General features: G+C 43.3%; 1 pseudogene; it reads left to right on the top strand.

The window, feature by feature from the left end:
* The first annotated feature begins 138 nt into the window (after nt 1-138).
* On the top strand, nt 139-17,593 carry LOC138071981 (allergen Bos d 2-like; annotated as a pseudogene).
* The last annotated feature ends 2,046 nt before the right edge of the window (nt 17,594-19,639 follow it).

The raw sequence follows: 19,639 nt of genomic DNA, 5'->3' as shown, positions 1-19,639 counted from the left end.
CACGGTTTTCCAACTAGGAATGTCCTCTGTTCTTCCTGATGTTACTGGATTCCTAATCTGATCAATAAATTCATTAATGCATATATGTGTAGTGAACAAACTTCCATTGGCAAATGCACACAACATGTAAATTCAGCTATGAAGAAAATCGTCCTTTGTACAACAAAGGAGGAGGTAAGTCTGTTTAGGACACGTGGTGTGAGTCCTGCAAGTGTGTTTCCGAGAAGAGAGAAAAACCCACAGATGGTAGTTGTATATGGTGACATAAGGTTCCTATCAGATGTCACGGGAGAGATGGAATTGCTTAGTCAGACAACTTCAAAAAGAATCTGAGCTGTCCTGAGTAACACATGAAAAGAACTCAAGTATGGGGTTAAGCAGTGTTCATCGGCTGTGAGGTTGCAGGGGCTGGTAAGGATTTTGCAGCATGCAGGCTCCCAGGGGGCACAGTGGGAAATAATACACCTACTAAGGCAGGAGACACAAGGATAAACTTTGATCCCTAAGTCAAGAAGATGCCCCAGAGGAGGAAATGGTAATCCACTCCAGGACTCTTGCCCGGTGAATCCTACAGACGGAGGAGCCTGGTGGGCTACTGTCCATGGAGTCGCAAGAGTCAGATGCAATTTATCAACTGAGCACACACACACATACAACAAAACTGAACAGTGTTTACTAAAGAAAGAGCCCTGATGGTGTTTACAATGCACGGGGTCTGTGGTGTCCAACTAGGGGGTGCTACTATCCAGCTCAACCTCAGAAGCAGAGGCCCTTATGCTGATGCAGGTGCAGAATTACCTAAAGCTCTGCATATAAGTTCCTCATCAGACATTTTTCAAAATGATAGTCATTGATTGGTGCCAACTGAAGGGAAGAAAAGAGCATCATGGGTACCCAATAGATCATGCAACTGGACCAGACAGTTCTGTTCTGTTCATTTCAGTCACTCAGTCCTATCCAACTCTTTGTGACCCCATGGACTACAGCACACCAGGCCTCCCTGTCCACCACCAGCTCCCTGGGTTTACTAAAACTCATGTCCATTGAGTCGGTGATGCCATCCAACCATCTCATCCTCTGTCATCCCCTTCTCCTCGTGCCTTCAATCTTTCCCAGCATCAGGGTCTTTTCAAAAGAGTCAGCTCTTTGCATCAGGTGGCCAAAGGACTGGAGTTTCAGCTTCAGCATCAGTCCTTCCAATGAATACCCAGGACTGATGTCCTTAGGATGGACTGCTTGGATCTCCTCGCAATCCAAGGGACTGTCAAGTGTCTTCTCCAACACCACAGTTCAAAAGCGTCAATTCTTCAGCACTCAGCTTTCTTTATAGTCCAACTCTCACATCCGTACATGACCACTGGAAAAACCATAGCCCTGCCTAGATGGACCTTTGCTGGCAAAGTAATGTCTCTGCTTTTTAATATGCTGTCTAGGTTGGTCATAACTTTTCTTTCAAGGAGTAAGCATCTTTTTATTTCATGGCTACAGTCACCATCTGCAGTGATTTTGGAGGACCTCCCATGCAAGAAAAAAAAAAAACAAAACAGTTTGAGTATTCTTTGGTGGGACCAGAAAAGAGACCAGGAAAAATGTTTAAAGGAGATGGGAAAGATGAGGCAGTCCTAGACAACTCAGTTGTCTGTCATAGGCTCCTGAGGATAAGGAAGGCTGGGTGCACCTGAAATGCTGCAGGAGTGAGTGGAAAGGCAAAATCGGGCACCGGGCACCCACCTTGCCAGGGCTCTTTGTAAGCTAGATGCATTTAATTGCTTGTAACAACCACACTGTGGTCTCCAAGGTCAAGATATTTGTCTCCATTAACTGGAATTGTTGACAGAAAGTGGAACAATCGTGATTGACGACTAAGCTATACCCTCTCCTGGATCACTGCCTTGTGTGCCGAAGGGGCTGGCATAACTCAGTGAAGCTAGGAGACTTTTCGTGTAGGGCCACCCACGACAGGACAGATCATAGTGAAGAGTTCCGACAGAACGTGACCCACTGGAGGAGCGTGTGGCCAACCGCTCCAGTATCATTGCTGTGGGAACCCCATGAGCTGGATAAAAAGGCAAACAGATATGACACTGAAAGATGAGCCCGCCAGGTTGGAAGGTGTCCAACATTGCTGCTGGGGAAGAGTGGAGGGCAACTCCTCATAGCCCCGGAAAGGATGAAGCTACGCTCACTTAGGTCTCATCCAAGGATGCTGCCTAAAACAAGGAAAGTAAAGAAACCAAAAACTGACGTTCAGGCCCAGTGGTTCAGAATCCACCAGCCCATGCAGGGGACACAGATGGAATCCCTGATCCAGAAAGACCCCACGCGCTACATCAACTGTGCTTGAGATCCAGAGCCCCAAATGCAGAACCATCAGCATGAGAAACCCTCCAACCGCATGTCGAGAAAAGCAGAGCACAGCAACCAACACCCAGTGTGTGTTTTAAAATTTAAAAAATCAACAAAAACTGAGCAGAAGTTGCAACACGTGTAACCACTCTGACACACCACAAAATAGTATTAAAAATTCTAAAAGAAACAACTGCACTTTGAGTCATGAAAGCAACATCAGAAACGAGACAGGAAATACGAACCATTAAAAAAATGTATATGAAATATTATTGTCAAGCATCTATATCCAGTTAAAAATATATCCAATCCTGGGGAAGAGGGATCTATGACAAGTGTGCTGAGTTGAATCAGTGTTGACATAGGAACTGTTAGAACTTTGCAGAGTGTTGAGGAGCAGGAAGGTAGAGACAAAGAATGAATGTCACTGGTGATTCATACATACATAAGACACAAGTACTTTGGCTACGTCATGCGAAGAGTTGACCCATTGGAAAAATCTCTGATGCTGGGAGGGACTGGGGGCAGGAGGAAAAGGGGACGACAGAGGATGAGATGGCTGGATGGCATCACCGACTCGATGGCCGTGAGTCTGAGTGAACTCCGGGAGTTGGTGATGGACAGGGAGGCCTGGCCTGCTGCAATTCATGGGGTCGCAAAGAGTCGGACACGACTGAGCGACTGAACTGAACTGAACTGAAGACACAAGTAAACTAACACATCTGTCTCCTCACACATTACCCCATGTGTGGATGTGTGTCTGTGTGTGTGGGGGATAAAAACACGTTAAAGTTCTACTCTAAGCGACTGACCAGGTATTTGTGCAATTGGTCATCGTCACCATGCTGTTCATTACATCTTTCTTTAAATCACACGACCTCCTTTTAGATAATGATAGCTAAACAGAAAAACACATAGGAAAAAACCAGTAACTTAAGTCACTTAAAGTCTTATGTTTGAAACCGAGTATCTGCTTATGTTGAGAACTCTGCTGCTACTGCTGCTGCTAAGTCGCTTCAGTATTGTGTCTGACTCTGTGCAACCCCATAGACGGTACCCCACCAGGCTCCTCCATCCCTGGATTTCTCCAGGCAAGAACATGGGAGTGGGTTGCCATTTCCTTATCTGCAGCTGGCATTTATTCAAAGGTTATGTATTTTGGCTCCAAAACGTAGCAAAGCTAATGTCTTGCCCTTTCGGACACCCTCAGTAAAAATAAACACACACTACTCTGGCTTCCCTTGTACCTCAGCTGGCAAAGAATCTGCCTGCAGTGCAGGAGTCTTGGGTTCAGTCCTTGGGTTAAGAAGATCCCATGGCGAAGAGAATGGTTACCCACTCCAGTATTCTGGCCTAGAGAATTCCAGGGACTCTATAGTCGATGGGGTCACAAAGAGCTGAATGTGACTGAATTACTTTCACTTTTGAATATCCATAAATGGATGAGAAATTCTATCTTCTCAAGCTTGTGAACCATGAAAGCTTTGCTTTTGAGACAAACTTGTTGAAGGCCACTCATGTGATCTTCATGTTCTAACTGTCTTTAGTAAGTAAGTGAAGTTGCTCAGTCATGTCCAACTCTTTGCGACCCTATGGACTCCCAGCCTGGACCCCCAGGCTCCTATGAACATGGGATTTTCCAGGCAATAGTACTTGAGTGGATTGCCATTTCCTTCTTCAGCGGCTCTTCTCAACCCAGGGATTGAACCCGAGTCTCCCGCATTGTAGACAGACGCTTTACCGTTCTGTCTTTAAGACTGCCCCCCAAAAATGAAGCAAGAATGGGCAAACACAAACCAGAACACAAACAAATCTGCTCTAGGGGAAGGGACGGGAATATAGAGACAAACAGATTTTGGATACAGATACAAAGGAGATTCAGAAGAAGATAATAATTTTATAGGGCAAACTATTGAAGAAATTGGAAACGCACATGCAAAAAAGATATCAAGAGCTCAATCCTTTCATTGCTCCATGTTTGACAATTTACACAGAAACTCATAGACCTACATTTAAGAGCAAAAGCAAGAAAGACTCTAGAGGTGAAGAGGTGGATAATCTCTGACTAAAGATTAGGTTGTTACTGATTAGAATATACACCAACCAGGATCCCACACTGGGAACAGAACGTGAATAATCAATCCTCAATCAAAATATTTACATCTTTGAGGGACAAGCTGAAGGAAACACAAGAGAAGAGACTCGTGTGCACAATGTGTTGAAAAACGTACTAACTTCATAGAAAACAAACAAATAATTCACTCAGTGATGAAAAGTGACTTGCAGAGACACTTAACAGAGAAAATAGACAAACGGCAATTCCACCTCTTTATTCTTTCAGGAAATGGAAAGTACCATGGAAACTGGATACAATCTCACATTATTATAATAATAAAATGAAAACGGCTGACCCCACTGAGTCCTGGCAAGGATGGAGCAATGGAAAGTCTCATTCCCTGTTGGCAGGAATCGAAAATCAGAGAGCATTGAGATCCAGCAATTCCACACCCAAGTCTCTCCCCAGAAGATAAGATGGCTCACTTCCGTACAAAGACTCGTCTGTGAACATGCATCCATCCACACTGGCATGGATAAAGATGGGACATATCCTGATGATACTATTCAGGAGCAATGGGAACAAAGTCTATAAAAATATATGGAGCCTAAAAATAGAATAAAATTATGAATACCTCCTATAAGGTAAACCTCTAACAAAAAATATTGTACATCAACTATATTTCAATTTCAATATTAAAATAATATAGACCTTTCTGAGGAATGCCCTGATAACTGATTCCTGGTAGACACCACATATTTATCTTCTTAAACTGAAGGTGCCATCATCAGTTTTAGAAAATAAGCTTAAACAGACCTCTTCAATGTGAAAGGAATAACACAAGAGTTATACAAGAAGCACAGAATGCCAAAATGCTCAGCTGCCAACCAGGATGTCAGAAGACCACATCTATGTAACCTACGTCTTGTGATTAAACACTGTTAGATCACTATGTACTCTGCCAAGAGACGGGTCCTATAAAAAGTGGAAGCAATGCACATTCTCTCCAGTAACTGGGCACCCTCAGATTCTGTAGGACAACGAGAGTCAGAAGTTGAAGGTTCTGTTGCTGAGTCTTGTCCTTGTCCTGCTTTGTGCCGCCCAGGAAACTCCAGCTGAGATAGACCCCTCAAAGGTACCCAGCAGGAGCTGATCTGCTAGAAGGTCTTGCTTGTTTGAGTGTGTGAGTGTGTGTTTGCGTGTGTGTGTCTGTGAGGTTGTGTGTGCATGTGACACAGATATTCTTTTATATGTTTCTATATATGAACAGCTTGTATACATAACTTGGTCCACTATCTACATGAGCATAATACCACCCTCTGTCTATCTGCTCTTTCCTTTTTTTTCTTTTTTAATCTTGTCTGTATGTTAAAAAAAAAAGTGCTATCATTCAGAAAGTTATTAACTGTGACAATCTTTATTGTCATTGTTTCATTTATTTCAAATAACTCTGAATTCTCCGCTAAAATCTCTGAATTTGATGTTTTCTGCTCCAACAGGAAAGATGATTTCATGTCGTGTTATTCAGCAAGGTAGGGGGTATAACTCCTCTTTGCTTAATAAGATTTAATTTACATCTTTTCTGCGGTAAATGCAGAAGCATAGTAGTGCTGTATATTGGTGAGTAACCAGAGAAGAGATTGACTGGCATTTATGAGGAACTTCCTTCTTAGGTTACAGGAGACTGGCGCACCATTTATGTACCGCAGACAACAAGGAGAAGGTTGTGGAAGGGGGCCCACTGAGGTGTTGCTATCCTCAGATTGAATGTATCAGTGACGGTGAATACCTCTCCCTTACATTGTATGCCAACTAAGCACAATCTGCCTCAATGGAGAACGTGACTTCTGACATGGGGTCTGGTCTCCGTGTGCAGTGAGAGGTGTTGAGTCACGGCTGTGAAGTTGGGTGTGCAAACTCTATTCCCAGAAGGGTGTCCTCAAGCCCTGGGGAGTGAATGGTGATGAAGGAATGTCTTGTCTGTTGGCTTTTCAAGATTGACCAGAGATGCCAGTTATTCACAGAAGTGCTAAAGAGAGAAGGAGGAGATGTTTATGAAATAGGATGTGAGTATTCCAGCTTCTCGGGTTGTCTTCCCCAAACCAAAGAACGTGTTCAGATTGATAGTCTCCGTTTCATCCAAGACAACTAGATGTCTAGATCGGTGAACTATTTCCTCGACTCATTACCAGTGCAACCTTGGAAAAGCCATTTAATTTTTTAACAATCAATTCTTTCCCACAACACCAGGATGAGGTGCAAGGGTCGAATATGGCCACTGATGGTCTCTGAGAAAAAGCCCCAGAACATTGACTCCTCACGTTTCTTGGGCATGGAGAACTGCAATAACCTACATAGGATAATAATGACTTTTTCACAATTTTTTCTTTTACTTGACCTGCATGATGAATTTTGCTTTAAGTAAAGAAATTCTTTAAATATTAAAAGTTTTTCATTAGCAAGTTTAGTGAGTAGAACATAATTAACTTAAAGCCCTAAAATGACAACAGCTCAAATAAGAGTGAAAATTTCAAACTAAATTTTACATAATTTGAAAGGGACTTTAGCATAGACTTCTATCTCTATAGCTTAAAATAAGGAGAAAGAATTCTTAAATATGGATATTAATACATAACTTGAAAGGGTAATTAACATAGATTTCTATCTGTAATAAAGTAACAGAAAATAAATCTCAAATATTAATATCAATACGGTAATATTCTATCCAGCGATCAAACATCCATGTTTCATGATGACGGGAAAAAATGTACAATAGAGCACTCTAATCTTGGTCTGATGCATTTATTTTATTTTTCAGCTGTGGAAACCACAGACACAGGAAGTAATCTGCGATCATTTCAGAGTTTATGTGTCTGACATTTTGCCATAGACTCATCTGTGCGTCTTTAATTAACTCTTCTACTACTAAATAACTCTGGATGATGTACTAACTTTGATTTAAATATCACTCATTTAAAATTTTTGAATTCCTTTCTAACCATGACTGTACTGGCAAACTGGGTCACAAAATTCCTGAATATTTAACAGCCAGCTCTTGTGAGCTCGCATGAGATGGTTGAGATTCAAACCTACAGGAGCTGCAATAAGCAACTTTGACTTGTCCACAGATTGCACAGTCTAGAATATGGGAAGTCTTCATTCTCTTCAGGAGAAGGGGGTGCGGAGAAAGCTTCCCTAGTTTGCTAACTAGTTCACTAACCAGTTCTAACAGCACGTCACTGGAAATCTCAGTGAGATAGAGTCAACCATCTGAGGGAAGACTGATGATTGCATGTGAAGAATAAGACACTCTCAAATGAAAAGAAGTTAAGCATGTTGAAGTTTGGATTTTTTTTCCTTCTGTTATAGACACGGGTATAAATGTTTTGCAGCTGATTCATGTACCAGACAACATACTGGTAACTAATTTTGAAAATGACGATGGACAGAAGATCACGAAAGTAACTGAAGTTGCCGGTAGGTACTGTAGCTTACCCAATATATACTAGATGTGTTCACACGATCAGTGTTTTTACAGAAAGGAGAGAGGTACACACATAACTTATATCAGGGCCTGACTGGTGGTTCAGATCGGAAAGAACCCACCTGCAGTGAGGGACACCTGGGTTTGATCCCTGGGTTGGGAAGATTCCCTGGAGGAGGGCATGGGAACCCACATGACCATTCTTGCCTCGAAAATACCCATGGACAGAGGAGCCTGGTAGGCTACAGTCCATGGGGTCACAAAGAGTTGGACACGACTGAGTGACTAAGCACAGAACCTTATATGGAACACACTGGAACAGACGTGTGTTCACATGGAGAATTCAGACTTCACGGGACATGAGTCAGGGATATAGAAAGGTTGTCTGCTAGAAAAATGAGGAAATGTATCCACTGGGGATTCTATCAGATGGCTCTTTTAAAAATGAGATACATAAGTTCCCAAACCAATACAGTATTGCAAAGTAAACAAAATAAAATAATAAAATAATTTTTAAAAATGAATTAAAAAATAAAATTAAAAAATAATAAAAGCAGAGCTCATTCAATTAAAAAATAAATAAATTTAAAAATAAAAGCAGAGCTCAAGAACTATTTAAAAAAAAATGAGATACACTTATCCTAGACTTCAAATGAAATATTCCAGGATGCTCCATGACTTTCTCGCCAAGTATCACACAAGAGAGTTGCTGGGTCCTGACACCAAAAAGAACCAAGGTTTAACTCGGAGTTTAGCAAACTCACAGATCCCAGCTATGACTGCATTCATCTCCACCACAAACACTTTCTTCTTTATCACAGTCATGGAAGTACTGCCCGAACCTGAACCCAAAGCTCTGCAAATACCACTGGACCACATTGAAGACTGTGGAGGCAGTGGGGTCTGGAATGTCAGTCATTCTGCAATCTGGCCAATCTGCTGGGTTCACTGACATGTCCCTCTATCCTTCCTCATATTATACCCTCACTGGAGATGGGTGGGTATTGTGTCTGGTCTTTGAGGATGACAAAGCGTGAGTTTTTTCCTCGCTAGCATCTGTGATGTGGTTACCAAAAGTGGATTCCTGCGGCCCACCCTTCAAAAGCCAAATAAGATGCCAGCTTCATAGAAAGAAAAGTCTTCTTTCATTCAGATGCCGACAACTGGGTGGAGGGTAGACTTCTGTACAAAGGCTGAATGCCCCACCCCACAACTGACATTCAGGAAGTTAGAGCTCTATAGACAGAGGGAAGGGGCTTCTTGCAGAAACAACAGAGTCAACTCAGAGTCACTTTGAACTTGATCGGTGGTCTGACCAGCTTCATCATGACTGTTTCAAGCACAGTTAATCGACAGCTCCAGGGTCGCTATAATCCCATCTCCTTGACGTCAATTCTCTGAATCGTGGCAGCTTATGTCACGGTTACAGTCTGGTCATCCTGAAGTTAACCTGTCCACCGGGTGCAGCTTTCAGTGTCTATAACACAGCTCACAGGATGGCCCCAAAGGGTATCTATTGCCCCTTGGGGAGGAAATAGAGGTCCTTGTCTTTGCTTCATGAACACACCATTGTTTGCTCTCCTTTGACTGGCTTCCTTATTTCCCATGTTCTCACTGCTCTGCTTAAACTTATTCTTTGACTAGCATCTTTCACAGACAAAAGGCAGGCCAATATCATGGTGAGTGGAGCAAGGATCACAGGGTGCTGCACCGTCTCAATGGGGTCCGTGTGCTTCTGAAAAATCCAAATCATTCCCCTGCCACGTTCATTTCAGGAGGGATCATGAAAACCCCAGGGATGGACTTCTAGGATGTGGACAAAATAGACAGGAAGAGTTAGAGTTGGGGGGAGTTCTGAGTCTCAGACTGTCCATGGCCTTCTTCGATGTTCCACGAAAGACTGCATCTCCCTGGGGCATGCGTAAGCTCAGAGCTGAATGATCTGTAGCTCACTCGGGAGCCGTGAGGAGTGGAACATGTTAACCGTGTGGACTCTACCGCCACGGACCCATCTGAAGACCAGTGTGCACACTTGGGCACCTCTGTGGAAAAGTATCTGGAGAGCACGGTCTAGGTGATGGTGGAGGGCACTGGTGTTAGTGAGGCTTACCCATCACTACAGGTAGGAGCCAGGTGACTCTCTATAACCTACGAAAGATTCGAAGGCACACCTCTTCCGCCCTGTTTGCTATGAAATCTGGCAGAAGGAGACAGTTTCACTCAACAAGAACTTCAAAGGTGTCAGGAACTAAACAATGAAAGGGGGATTCCAAATGAAAATATAGAAAATGTCACTGAAACAGGTAAAGCCCCAGAGGACAACAGGTATCTGAAATGAAAACACATGCCTAGGACATTCAGTTCAAAATGCCCCTTGGCACAGACATCTTCGTAAAGAGCTGTTATGAAATAATTCTTGGAAATAAAGGCTTGTCAACGGTCATTATTCCCCATATTCATTCTCTTTCTCAGACAATTGTTCTCCACGAGAACAGAGAAAATCAGTTGGGTGAGTAGAAATATACCACGCATAACACTGAGCTTTTTTTTTCACTAGGTTAACACTTTGGCAGGGGGAGGGGTTCACTGCTTTCACAATGAGATACATACACAGTGGAGTATTGCCCACCCATGAAAAAAAGAATGAAATAGGCCATTTGCAGCAACATGCATGGAGCTAGAGATGATCTTCCTAAGTAAGTCACAGAGGAAAGTGAAACATGATTTTATCACGTCCATGTGGAATCTAAACTACGATGCAAATGAACCATTAATAAAACAGAAACAGACTCTCAACAGAGAAAAAACTAATGGTTACCAAAGGGGAAGCAGGCAAGGGGTAAATTAGGAGTTGAGATCAGCAAATACACACTAAAATATTTAAAATAAACAGCAAAGACCTACTGAAGAGCGGAGAGAACTATACCCAACGTCTTATAATAACTTGACGAAGAAGAATCTAAAAAGGTATACATTTATCTACATATATATATATATATATATATATATATATATATATATATATATATATATGGGCTTCCCAGGAGACCCTGGAAATGGTAACCCATGCCAGTATTCTTTTCTGGAAAATCCGTTGGACAGAGGAGTCTGGGAAGCTATACTCCATATTGCCAGAGAAGATTTGGAAACAAATTCGTGACAAAGCAACAACCAAAGTATAAACGAATCACTTTGCTGTATACCTGAAAGGAACAAGCATTGCTCATCAACTAAATTAGGATAAAAATTAATTGACAAACTATGGGATAACAAGATGCTTCACCTTGCCATGTGCCAAAGGCCCGGGCTTCCTTAGGCTTTGATTTAAATATCGAAACACTGACGCTGGTCTAGCCTCCACAGTGAGATGCTTTGAGGACAACGGAGGAGATGGTGAAGCCCCGAGCTGCGAGTTACGATGATTGTTGGGGAATCCCACTGTGAATGAAGAACCTTGCAGCCAAAACACCTTCGTGATGATAAATGGGACTGCAGAGGATGTAAATGGCACAGGGCACATAGGATATTATTTCCTACATCTCAGACTTCTGAGTATGTAATGTAGTAACTCTCAACAGAAGACCTGGCACTGGACTGCTCACAGCTGGTTTCACCAGGTGGAAATTCTATGCAAGCCCACAGGGGTACACACACAGAGGAAATTCTGTGAAACAGGTCTGTAAGAAACTTTCTCCAGTGTTTCCATCAGCAACTGCTCCTATAGTTTCTTTCTTGCTCTGCCCAATATCATATTAATCCTAATCAGCTCAACAATGGTTTACATTATTTTCATGTTTAAAGAAAGAAAGAAAGAAAGAAAAAAAAAAGAACATGAGCAGCATCGAAGCACTTCATTTCAGTTCAGTTGAGTCGCTCAGTCGTGTCCGAATCTTTACGACCCCGTGAACCGCAGCATGCCAGGCCGCCCTGTCCATCACCAACTCCCACAGTTTACCCAAACCCATGTCCATTGAGTCAGTGATGCCATCCAACCATCTCTTCCTCTGTCATCCCTTTCTCCTCCTACCCTCAATCTTTCCCAGCATCCGGGTCTTTTCAAATGAGACAGCTCTTTGTATCAGGTGGCCAAAGTACTGGAGTTTCAGCTTCACTCCTTCCAATGAACAGTCAGGACTGATTTCCTTTAGGATGGACTGGATGGATCTCTTCGCAGTCCAAGGGACTCTCAAGTGTCTTCTCCAACACCACAGTTCAAAAGCATCAGTTCTTCAGCACTCAGCTTTCTTTATATTGTCCCAATCATCCAGATGAAGATAAGAGACATTTTCCTTGAAACCATCATTTCTTCTCTCCCAGGAAATCAAGACTGAACCCATGGCTTTCCATCTATGAATGTCCTCTGCTCTTGTTGATGTTACTGGATTCCTAAACTGATCAATAAATTGATTAAGGCCCATATGTGTAGAGAAAAAAGGAGCTCTATTTGCAAATGCACAAAAGATGTAAATTAAATTAAGCAGAAGATCGAGTGTACAATGAAGGAGGTGATAACTCTGCATGGTGTGAATCACGCAAGTATCTTTTCGAGAAGGGAGAATAAACCACAGATGGTACTTTCATATGGTTATATAAGCTCCTGACCAGATGTCATGTGAGAGATGGAACTGATTAGTCAGACAACTACAAACAGAATCTGAGCTGTTCCAAGTGGTACCTGAAATAAAAACTGAACTATGGTGTTAAGCAGCGTTCATCTGCTGTGGGGTTGCCAGGGGTGGTAAGGATGTTGCAGGGTTGCCAGGGGTGGTAAGGATGTCGCAGAATGCAGTCTTACATGGGCTTCCAGGAAATGCTGTGGGGAAAAAAGATACACCTACAAAGAGAGGAGACACCTGAGCCGCAGGTTCAATCCCTGGGCCAAGGAGATGCGCTGGAAGAGGAAGTGGTAGCCCCTCCAGAATTCTCGCCTGGAGAATCCCACGGACAGAGGAGCCTGGCAGGCTAGAGTCCATGGGGTTGCAAGAGTCAGACCTGATTTCTCAGCTGAGCACACACACACAAACAACAGACGTGAACAGTGTTTACCAAGAAAGAGCTCGGGTGGTGTTTACAAAGCACGGGGTCTGCAGTGTTCGACTCGGGGCTGCCACTCTCCAGCTCAAATCCCGGAGGCAGAGGCCTTGATGCTGCTGCAGGTGCTGAGCTACCTACAGTTCTGCATCAAAGCCCCTCATCAGACACTTTTCAAAGTGATAGGCATGGATTGCTGCCAACTGATGGGCAAAAGGAGAATCAAGGGTACCTCCACAGGTCATAACACTGGACCAGACAAGAGATCAGAAAAGTCTATAAGGGGCATGGGAAAGACGAGGCAGTCCTACACCACTCTGGAGCCCCCTGGTAGGCTCCTGAGGATGTGGAAGGCTGGGTGCAGCTGAAAGGCTGTGGAGTGACAGGGAAGACAAAACAGGGCACTGGGAATGTTGCCTGCCAGGGCTCACTGTAAGCTGCAGGCACCTTGAAAGCATGTTACAACCACACACGGCACTCCAAGGTCCAGGTGTTTGTGTCCATTGACTCAAGCTGTCAACAAAAAATGGAACAGTAGTGGTTGACGAATAAGCTGTGCCCCCTTCCTGAACTACTGCCTGTGTGCTGAAAGGCATGACTCAGTGAAGCTACGAGCCGTCTCATGTAGGGCCACCAATGACAAACGTGTCACAGTGAAGAGTTCTGGCAGAACGTGAACGTGATCCCCTGGAGGAACGCATGGCAAACAACCTCCAGTATTCTTGCTGGGAGAGCCGCACGAGCTGTGTCAAATGGCATACAGATATGACACTGAAAGATGAGCCCTCCAGGTTGGAAGGTGTCCAGCATTGCTACTGTGGAAGAGTGAAGGGCAGCTGCTAATAGCCCTGGGAAGAATGAAGCTATGCTCACTTAGGTCTCACCCAAGGAAGCCAGCCTAAAACAAAAACTAATTCTAAGAAACAGACAAACAAAAAAACCATCTGAGCAGAGGGACTTCTCTAGAGGTCCAGTAGTTCAGAATCCACCTGCCAATGCAGGGGACACAGACTGAATTCCTCATCGGGGAAGATCCCACGTGCTGAATGACAAGCCCATGGACTTGTGTTTGTGCTAAAGAGCTTGAAAGAGAGAACTGTCCCCATGAGAAGTGCTCGAACTGCACATAGAGAAAAGCAGAGCACAGCGCTGAGGCCCAGTCTGTGTTTTTAAATTTAAAAAAAAAAAAAAAAAACCTGAGCAGAGGTTATAAGAAGTATCACTACTGAGACACACCATTAAAAGTGTCTTAAAAATTCTAACAGTAAAAGGTACAGATTGAATAATGAAAACAACAGTAGGAATCAGGTAAGAAACATGAACCATTAAAAAATTTTATCTGAAAAATTACTTTCCAGGAACTTTATCCAATTGAGGCTATGGCAAATCCTGGGGAAGAGGGATCCTCTCTCACAACTGCATTACATTTAATCCACTGGATATAGGAACTCTTAGGACTTTCCAGGGAGTTAATGAGCAGGAAGGTAGAGTCAGAGAAAAAATGTCGCTGGTGATTTACATAAGACACAAGTTAAATAATACATTGGTCTCCTCACGTAGCAAGCCCGTGTGTGCGTGTGTGTGTGTGTATGTGTGTGTGTGTGTGTGTGTGTGTATGTGTGTGTGTGTTAGAGATAAAAACACTTAAAGTTCTGCTCTAATCAATGGAAAGGTGTATGTGCAATCCTATTCATCATAGCCACCATGCTGTTCATTACATCTTTCTTTAAATCACATGAGCTCTTCAGATAATACAGTAAACAGAAAAACACATACAAAAAGAAAGAAAGAAAGAAAGAAATTAGAACTTACGTCAATTAAAGCCTTATGTTTGAAAGTAAATATCTACTTCTGTTGAAAACTCTGCAGCCAGCATTTAGTCAAGGATTATTTCTTCTGGCTCCAAAATGTAGCAAAACTAATGTCTTGCTATTTCAGACACCCTTTGTGAAAATCAAAACATACATACACTACTCTCAGATGCATAAATGGATGAAAATCCTATTTTCACAAGCTTGTGAACCGTGAACATTTTGCTTTTGGCACAGATTTGCTGAAGGCTAGTCATATGACCTTCATCCTCTGACTGTCTTTACCTTGCCCAAAGGAAGCAATCTAGAGTGGGGAAAGATAAACCAAAACACAACCAAATCTGCTCCTGGGAAAGGGACAGGAATGTACAGACAAATAGACTTTGGATACAGTAACCAAGGAAATTCAGTAAAATAATTATCGTATAGGGAAAACTGTCAGGGAAATTGGAAATTCATATGACCAAAAAAATAATAATAATAATCACTTCAGCCCATGCATTGCTACATGTTTTACAAGTAACACAGAGAGACTCACAGACCTATGTAAGACAGAAAACAAGAAAGACTCTAGAGGCAAAACACACGTGGATACTCTGTGGCCAAAGTTTACATGGTTACTGATTAGGATATACACCAAGCAGGATCCCACACTGGGAACACTATGTTAATAACCAAGCCTCAATCAAAATATTTGCATCTTTAGGGGACAACCTTAAGGAAACAGAAGAGAAGCCAACGATGGGGGAGAGATATTGAGTCCCTGTCTGAAAAGGGACTCATATCCAGAATATCTTACAAACCTACAAACTACATAAAAAATAAAAGCTTAATAAACTCAGGAAGGAACAAATGACTTGCAGAGACACTTCACAAAGAGAATAGACAAATGGCAGCCTCCCCTCTGTATTCATTCAGGAAATGGAAATCACAAGCGTAACTGCATACCACCACACACTTATTATACTATCCAAACGGAACATGACTGGGCACACGGAATGCTGGCAAGGACAGAGCAATGGCGATTCTCATCTCCTGTTAGCAGGAATCAAGACTCAGAAGTCACTGAGACCCAGCAGTTCCACCCCTAAGTGACGACCCAGCTGATGAGCAGCTTAGTTCCTTAGAAAACCTGCCTATGAACATGTATCCATCAACACTGCAAAGGATAAAAGTGGGACATACCCTGAAGACACGATGCAGGGCCCATGGGAATACAAAAATACAGGTTTTACTCAAATGAACATGCTGAGGGAAGTAAGCCAGAAACACACACACAGATTCCATGTTTGAAAAAATTCTAAAGAATACCAATTAACATATTGTGCCAGCAAACTGAGGAGTGGGTTCCCAAGTCTGGGCTGGGGGAGGTGGTTGAAAAGGGCGGAAGTAGGTATCATCAGGGAGCCCAAGGATAGTTTTGAAGCTGACAGATATACTCAGATACTAACCAGGGAAAAGGTTTCACAGCTCTATTCATCCAAAGTTTATCCATTGTACAATCAGAAATATGTGAGTTTCTGTTGTGTGTCAGTTACATCTCAACCAAGAGTTTTAAAAATTCTTCTTTCAGTTCAGCTGTACAGCTCAGTTCAGTAACACAGTTTAATTTTTGTATTTTACGGCTCTAATCAGGATCCATGCATTTTCTTTTTTTATTATTACCATGGTCATCATTTCTTCTACTAATGGATTCTGGCCCACAGTAGTAGACATAATGGTCATCTGAGTTAAATTCACCCATTCCAGCGCATTTTTCTTTGTTGATTCCTCAAATGTCGACGTTCACTCTTGCCATCTCCTGTTTGATCACTTCCAATTTGCCTTGATTCATGGACCTGACATTCCAGGTTCCTATGCAATATTGCTCTTTATAGCATCGGACCTTGCTTCCCTCACCAGTCACATCTACCACTGGGTGTTGTTTTTGCTTGGGCTCCATCTCTTCATTCTTGCTGGAGTTATTTCTCCACTGATCTCCAGTAGCATACTGGGCACCTACCAACCTGGGGAGTTCCTCTTTCAGTGTCCTATCTCTCTGCCTTTTCATACTGTTCAGAGGGTTCTCAAGGCAGGAATACTGAAGTGGCTTGCCAATCCCTTCTCCAGGGGACCACATTTTGTCAGAACTCTTCACAATGATCCGTCCATCTTGGGTGGCCCGACACGCTATGGCTCATAATTACACTGAGTTAGATAAGGCTGTGGTCCATGCAAGTACATTGGTTAGTTTTCTGTGATGCTGGTTTTCAGTCTGTCTGCCCTCTGATGGAGAAAGGTAAGAGGCTTATGAAAGTTTCCTGATGGGATAGACTGACTGAGGGGGATACTGGCTCTTGCTCTGACGGGCGGGGCCATGCTCTGTAAACCTTTAATCCAATTTCTGTTGATGGGTGGAGCTGTGTTCTCTCCCTGCTATTTGCTGCTGCTGCTAAGTCCCTTCAGTCGTGTCCGACTCTGTGCGACCCCATAGACGGCAGCCCACCAGGCTCCCCCATCCCTGGGATTCTCCCTGCTATTTACCTGGGGCCAAACTATGGTGGGGGTAATGAAGAAAATGGTGACCTCCCTCAAAACATCCCAGGCATGCACTGCCACAGTCCACGCCCCCAACCCTGCAGCAGGCCAACAGCGACTCAGGCTGTCACCAGAGACTCCTAGACACCCACAGGCATGTCTCCTATGGGGTCAGTGTTCATTTCTCCTTGGTCCCGGTGAACAAGGTTCTGTTGTGTCCTCTGAGTCTATTTCCCAGTCTTTGTAAGTTCTGGCTTCTCTATAGTGGGGCTAATGGCGACCTCCTCCAAGACGATTTATGTCATAGCCACACCCAGAGCCCCTGTCGGTGCGGTGGACCACAGCTGACACATACCTCCACAGGAGATGCCCAAACACAGTTCTGCCTCAGTTTCTGTGGGATCTCTGGGTCCTGGTGAGCTCAAGGTTTGTTTGGGCCCTCTGAGAGTCTCAGGCAGGAACACGGTTTGATTCTAGATGCAAACTCGCCCGACCTACTGTCTTGCCATCTTAGAAGACATGGAGTAGCCATCATCATCAACAAGAGAGTTGTAAATGAAGTACTTGGATGCAGTTCAAAAACACCAAAATGGTTTCTGTTTGTTTCCAAGGCAAACCATTCAAATTCATGGCAATCCAAGTCTATGCACTGACCAGTAATGCTGAAGAGGCCGAAGGTGAATGGTTCTATGAAGACCTAAAAGACCTTCAAGAACTAACACCCCAAAAAGATGTCCTTTTCATTATAGGGGACTGGAATGCAAAAGCAGAAAGTCAAGAGACACCTGGAGTAACAGGCAAAGTTGGCCTTGGAGTACAGAATGAAGCAGGGCAAAGGCTAATTGCCGGGTCCAGCCCCGGTGGATCCAGGGAATTCAAAGCGAGGACGGCGTTGGCGAGGAAAGACTTATTTGTTTATTAATATAAGATTAGATTAAGAAACAATAGTATAGTAGGAAAATTAAGTGGAGAAAGAAGGCTGAATAACTTGGCTTATGGAGAAGGCCAATAAAGTTCCAGACAAGGAGCCTGCACTATCTACGCTGGGCCACCGGCGCCCACGTGAATATCTAAGGGTGCCCCTCCTTAGGCTCCCTTTCATGCGGGTCTGAAAAGCCAGGGCAAGTAAGTAGACATGGCGAGCCGCCCCGCTCCAGATGGGAATTCAGCCAGAAATTAGAGTAAAGAGGAGACACGGGGGAAACCAGTCCAGCCACTGGCTCCGTCCTCTATTGTTCAGAAGGCCTTTTATACTTTTGATGAAACATGGAGATCAATGGTTAACACAGTTATGCAGCGTTAGCAGTCCAGACTGTTATCAAAACCAGGCTTTTCTCTCTGCATACCTAATTGTATACACAAGTCTTAGGCGATTTACATCATCTTCTGGCCAAAAAGGGCAAATTAACATTTTACAGCCTTTTTTCTGATAAGGGTTTGTCAACCAGAAGACTTATTTGTGTTGATCTTCCCGAAGTCTGGTGCCATTCTCAGAAAGCACTAAATAAAGTTACATTTTTACATAGCAAGGGCACAAGAGGAGTGCAGTGATATATAACAAAGAGAAAAGTAATTAACTCAAAAGTCTAGTGTTGCTAACATCAAAACTACTATATATCTTTTTCTATATCCCTTTTACATTGATTAACATCCTCCCAGGTGCCTAAAAGATAAAGAACATGGAGGCCTGGCAGCAGTCATTTAGTCAACAGTGAAAACCCTCTACCAATATAATTTTTAACTCTTTAGAAAAGGCTCTGTATCTTTAAGACGCTTTTAAGCTTTGTGCCTCTCGCACTTGGGGGCTGTAAACAATTCACAAGCTGTAAGAGGTCCGGGGGAACCTGTTAGGCCAGCTAGAGACCTATCAGAGGGGGTTTTAACTGAAACATCCCTTTCAAATGCAGAAGACTAAAGCCCTGATTTGACTTTTTCCAGAGAATATTAGAAGAGTGGAAAAGCAGGCAGATTCTTATTTTTTGGGGGTGGATGCTCAGGAAATTCCAGGGGGAAAACCTGAGGTCTGATTAGCCTTGCCATCAGAGCTTTGCCGCATGACCTTGTCACGGGTGGAATTCCTCACACTGGTTCCCGGCAGCTAATAGAGTTCTGCCAAGAGAATGCACTGGTCTTAGCAAACACCCTCTTCCAACAACACAAGAGAAGACTCTACACATGGACATCACCAGATGGTCAACATTGAAATCAGATTGACTATATTCTTTGCAGCCAAAGATGGAGAAGTTCTATACAGGCAGCAAAAACAAGACCAGGAGCTGACTGTGGCTCAGATCATGAACTCCTTATTGCCAAATTCAGACTCAAATTGAAGAAAGTAGGGAAAACCAGTAGACCATTCAGGTATGACCTAAGTCAAATCCCTTATGATTATAC

The sequence above is a fragment of the Capricornis sumatraensis genome, chromosome X, assembly GCF_032405125.1.
Source record: "Capricornis sumatraensis isolate serow.1 chromosome X, serow.2, whole genome shotgun sequence".
NCBI lineage: Eukaryota > Metazoa > Chordata > Mammalia > Artiodactyla > Bovidae > Capricornis > Capricornis sumatraensis.
The sequence above is the reverse complement of the archived record's forward strand: the minus strand, read 5'-3'. Positions and strand labels throughout refer to the sequence as shown.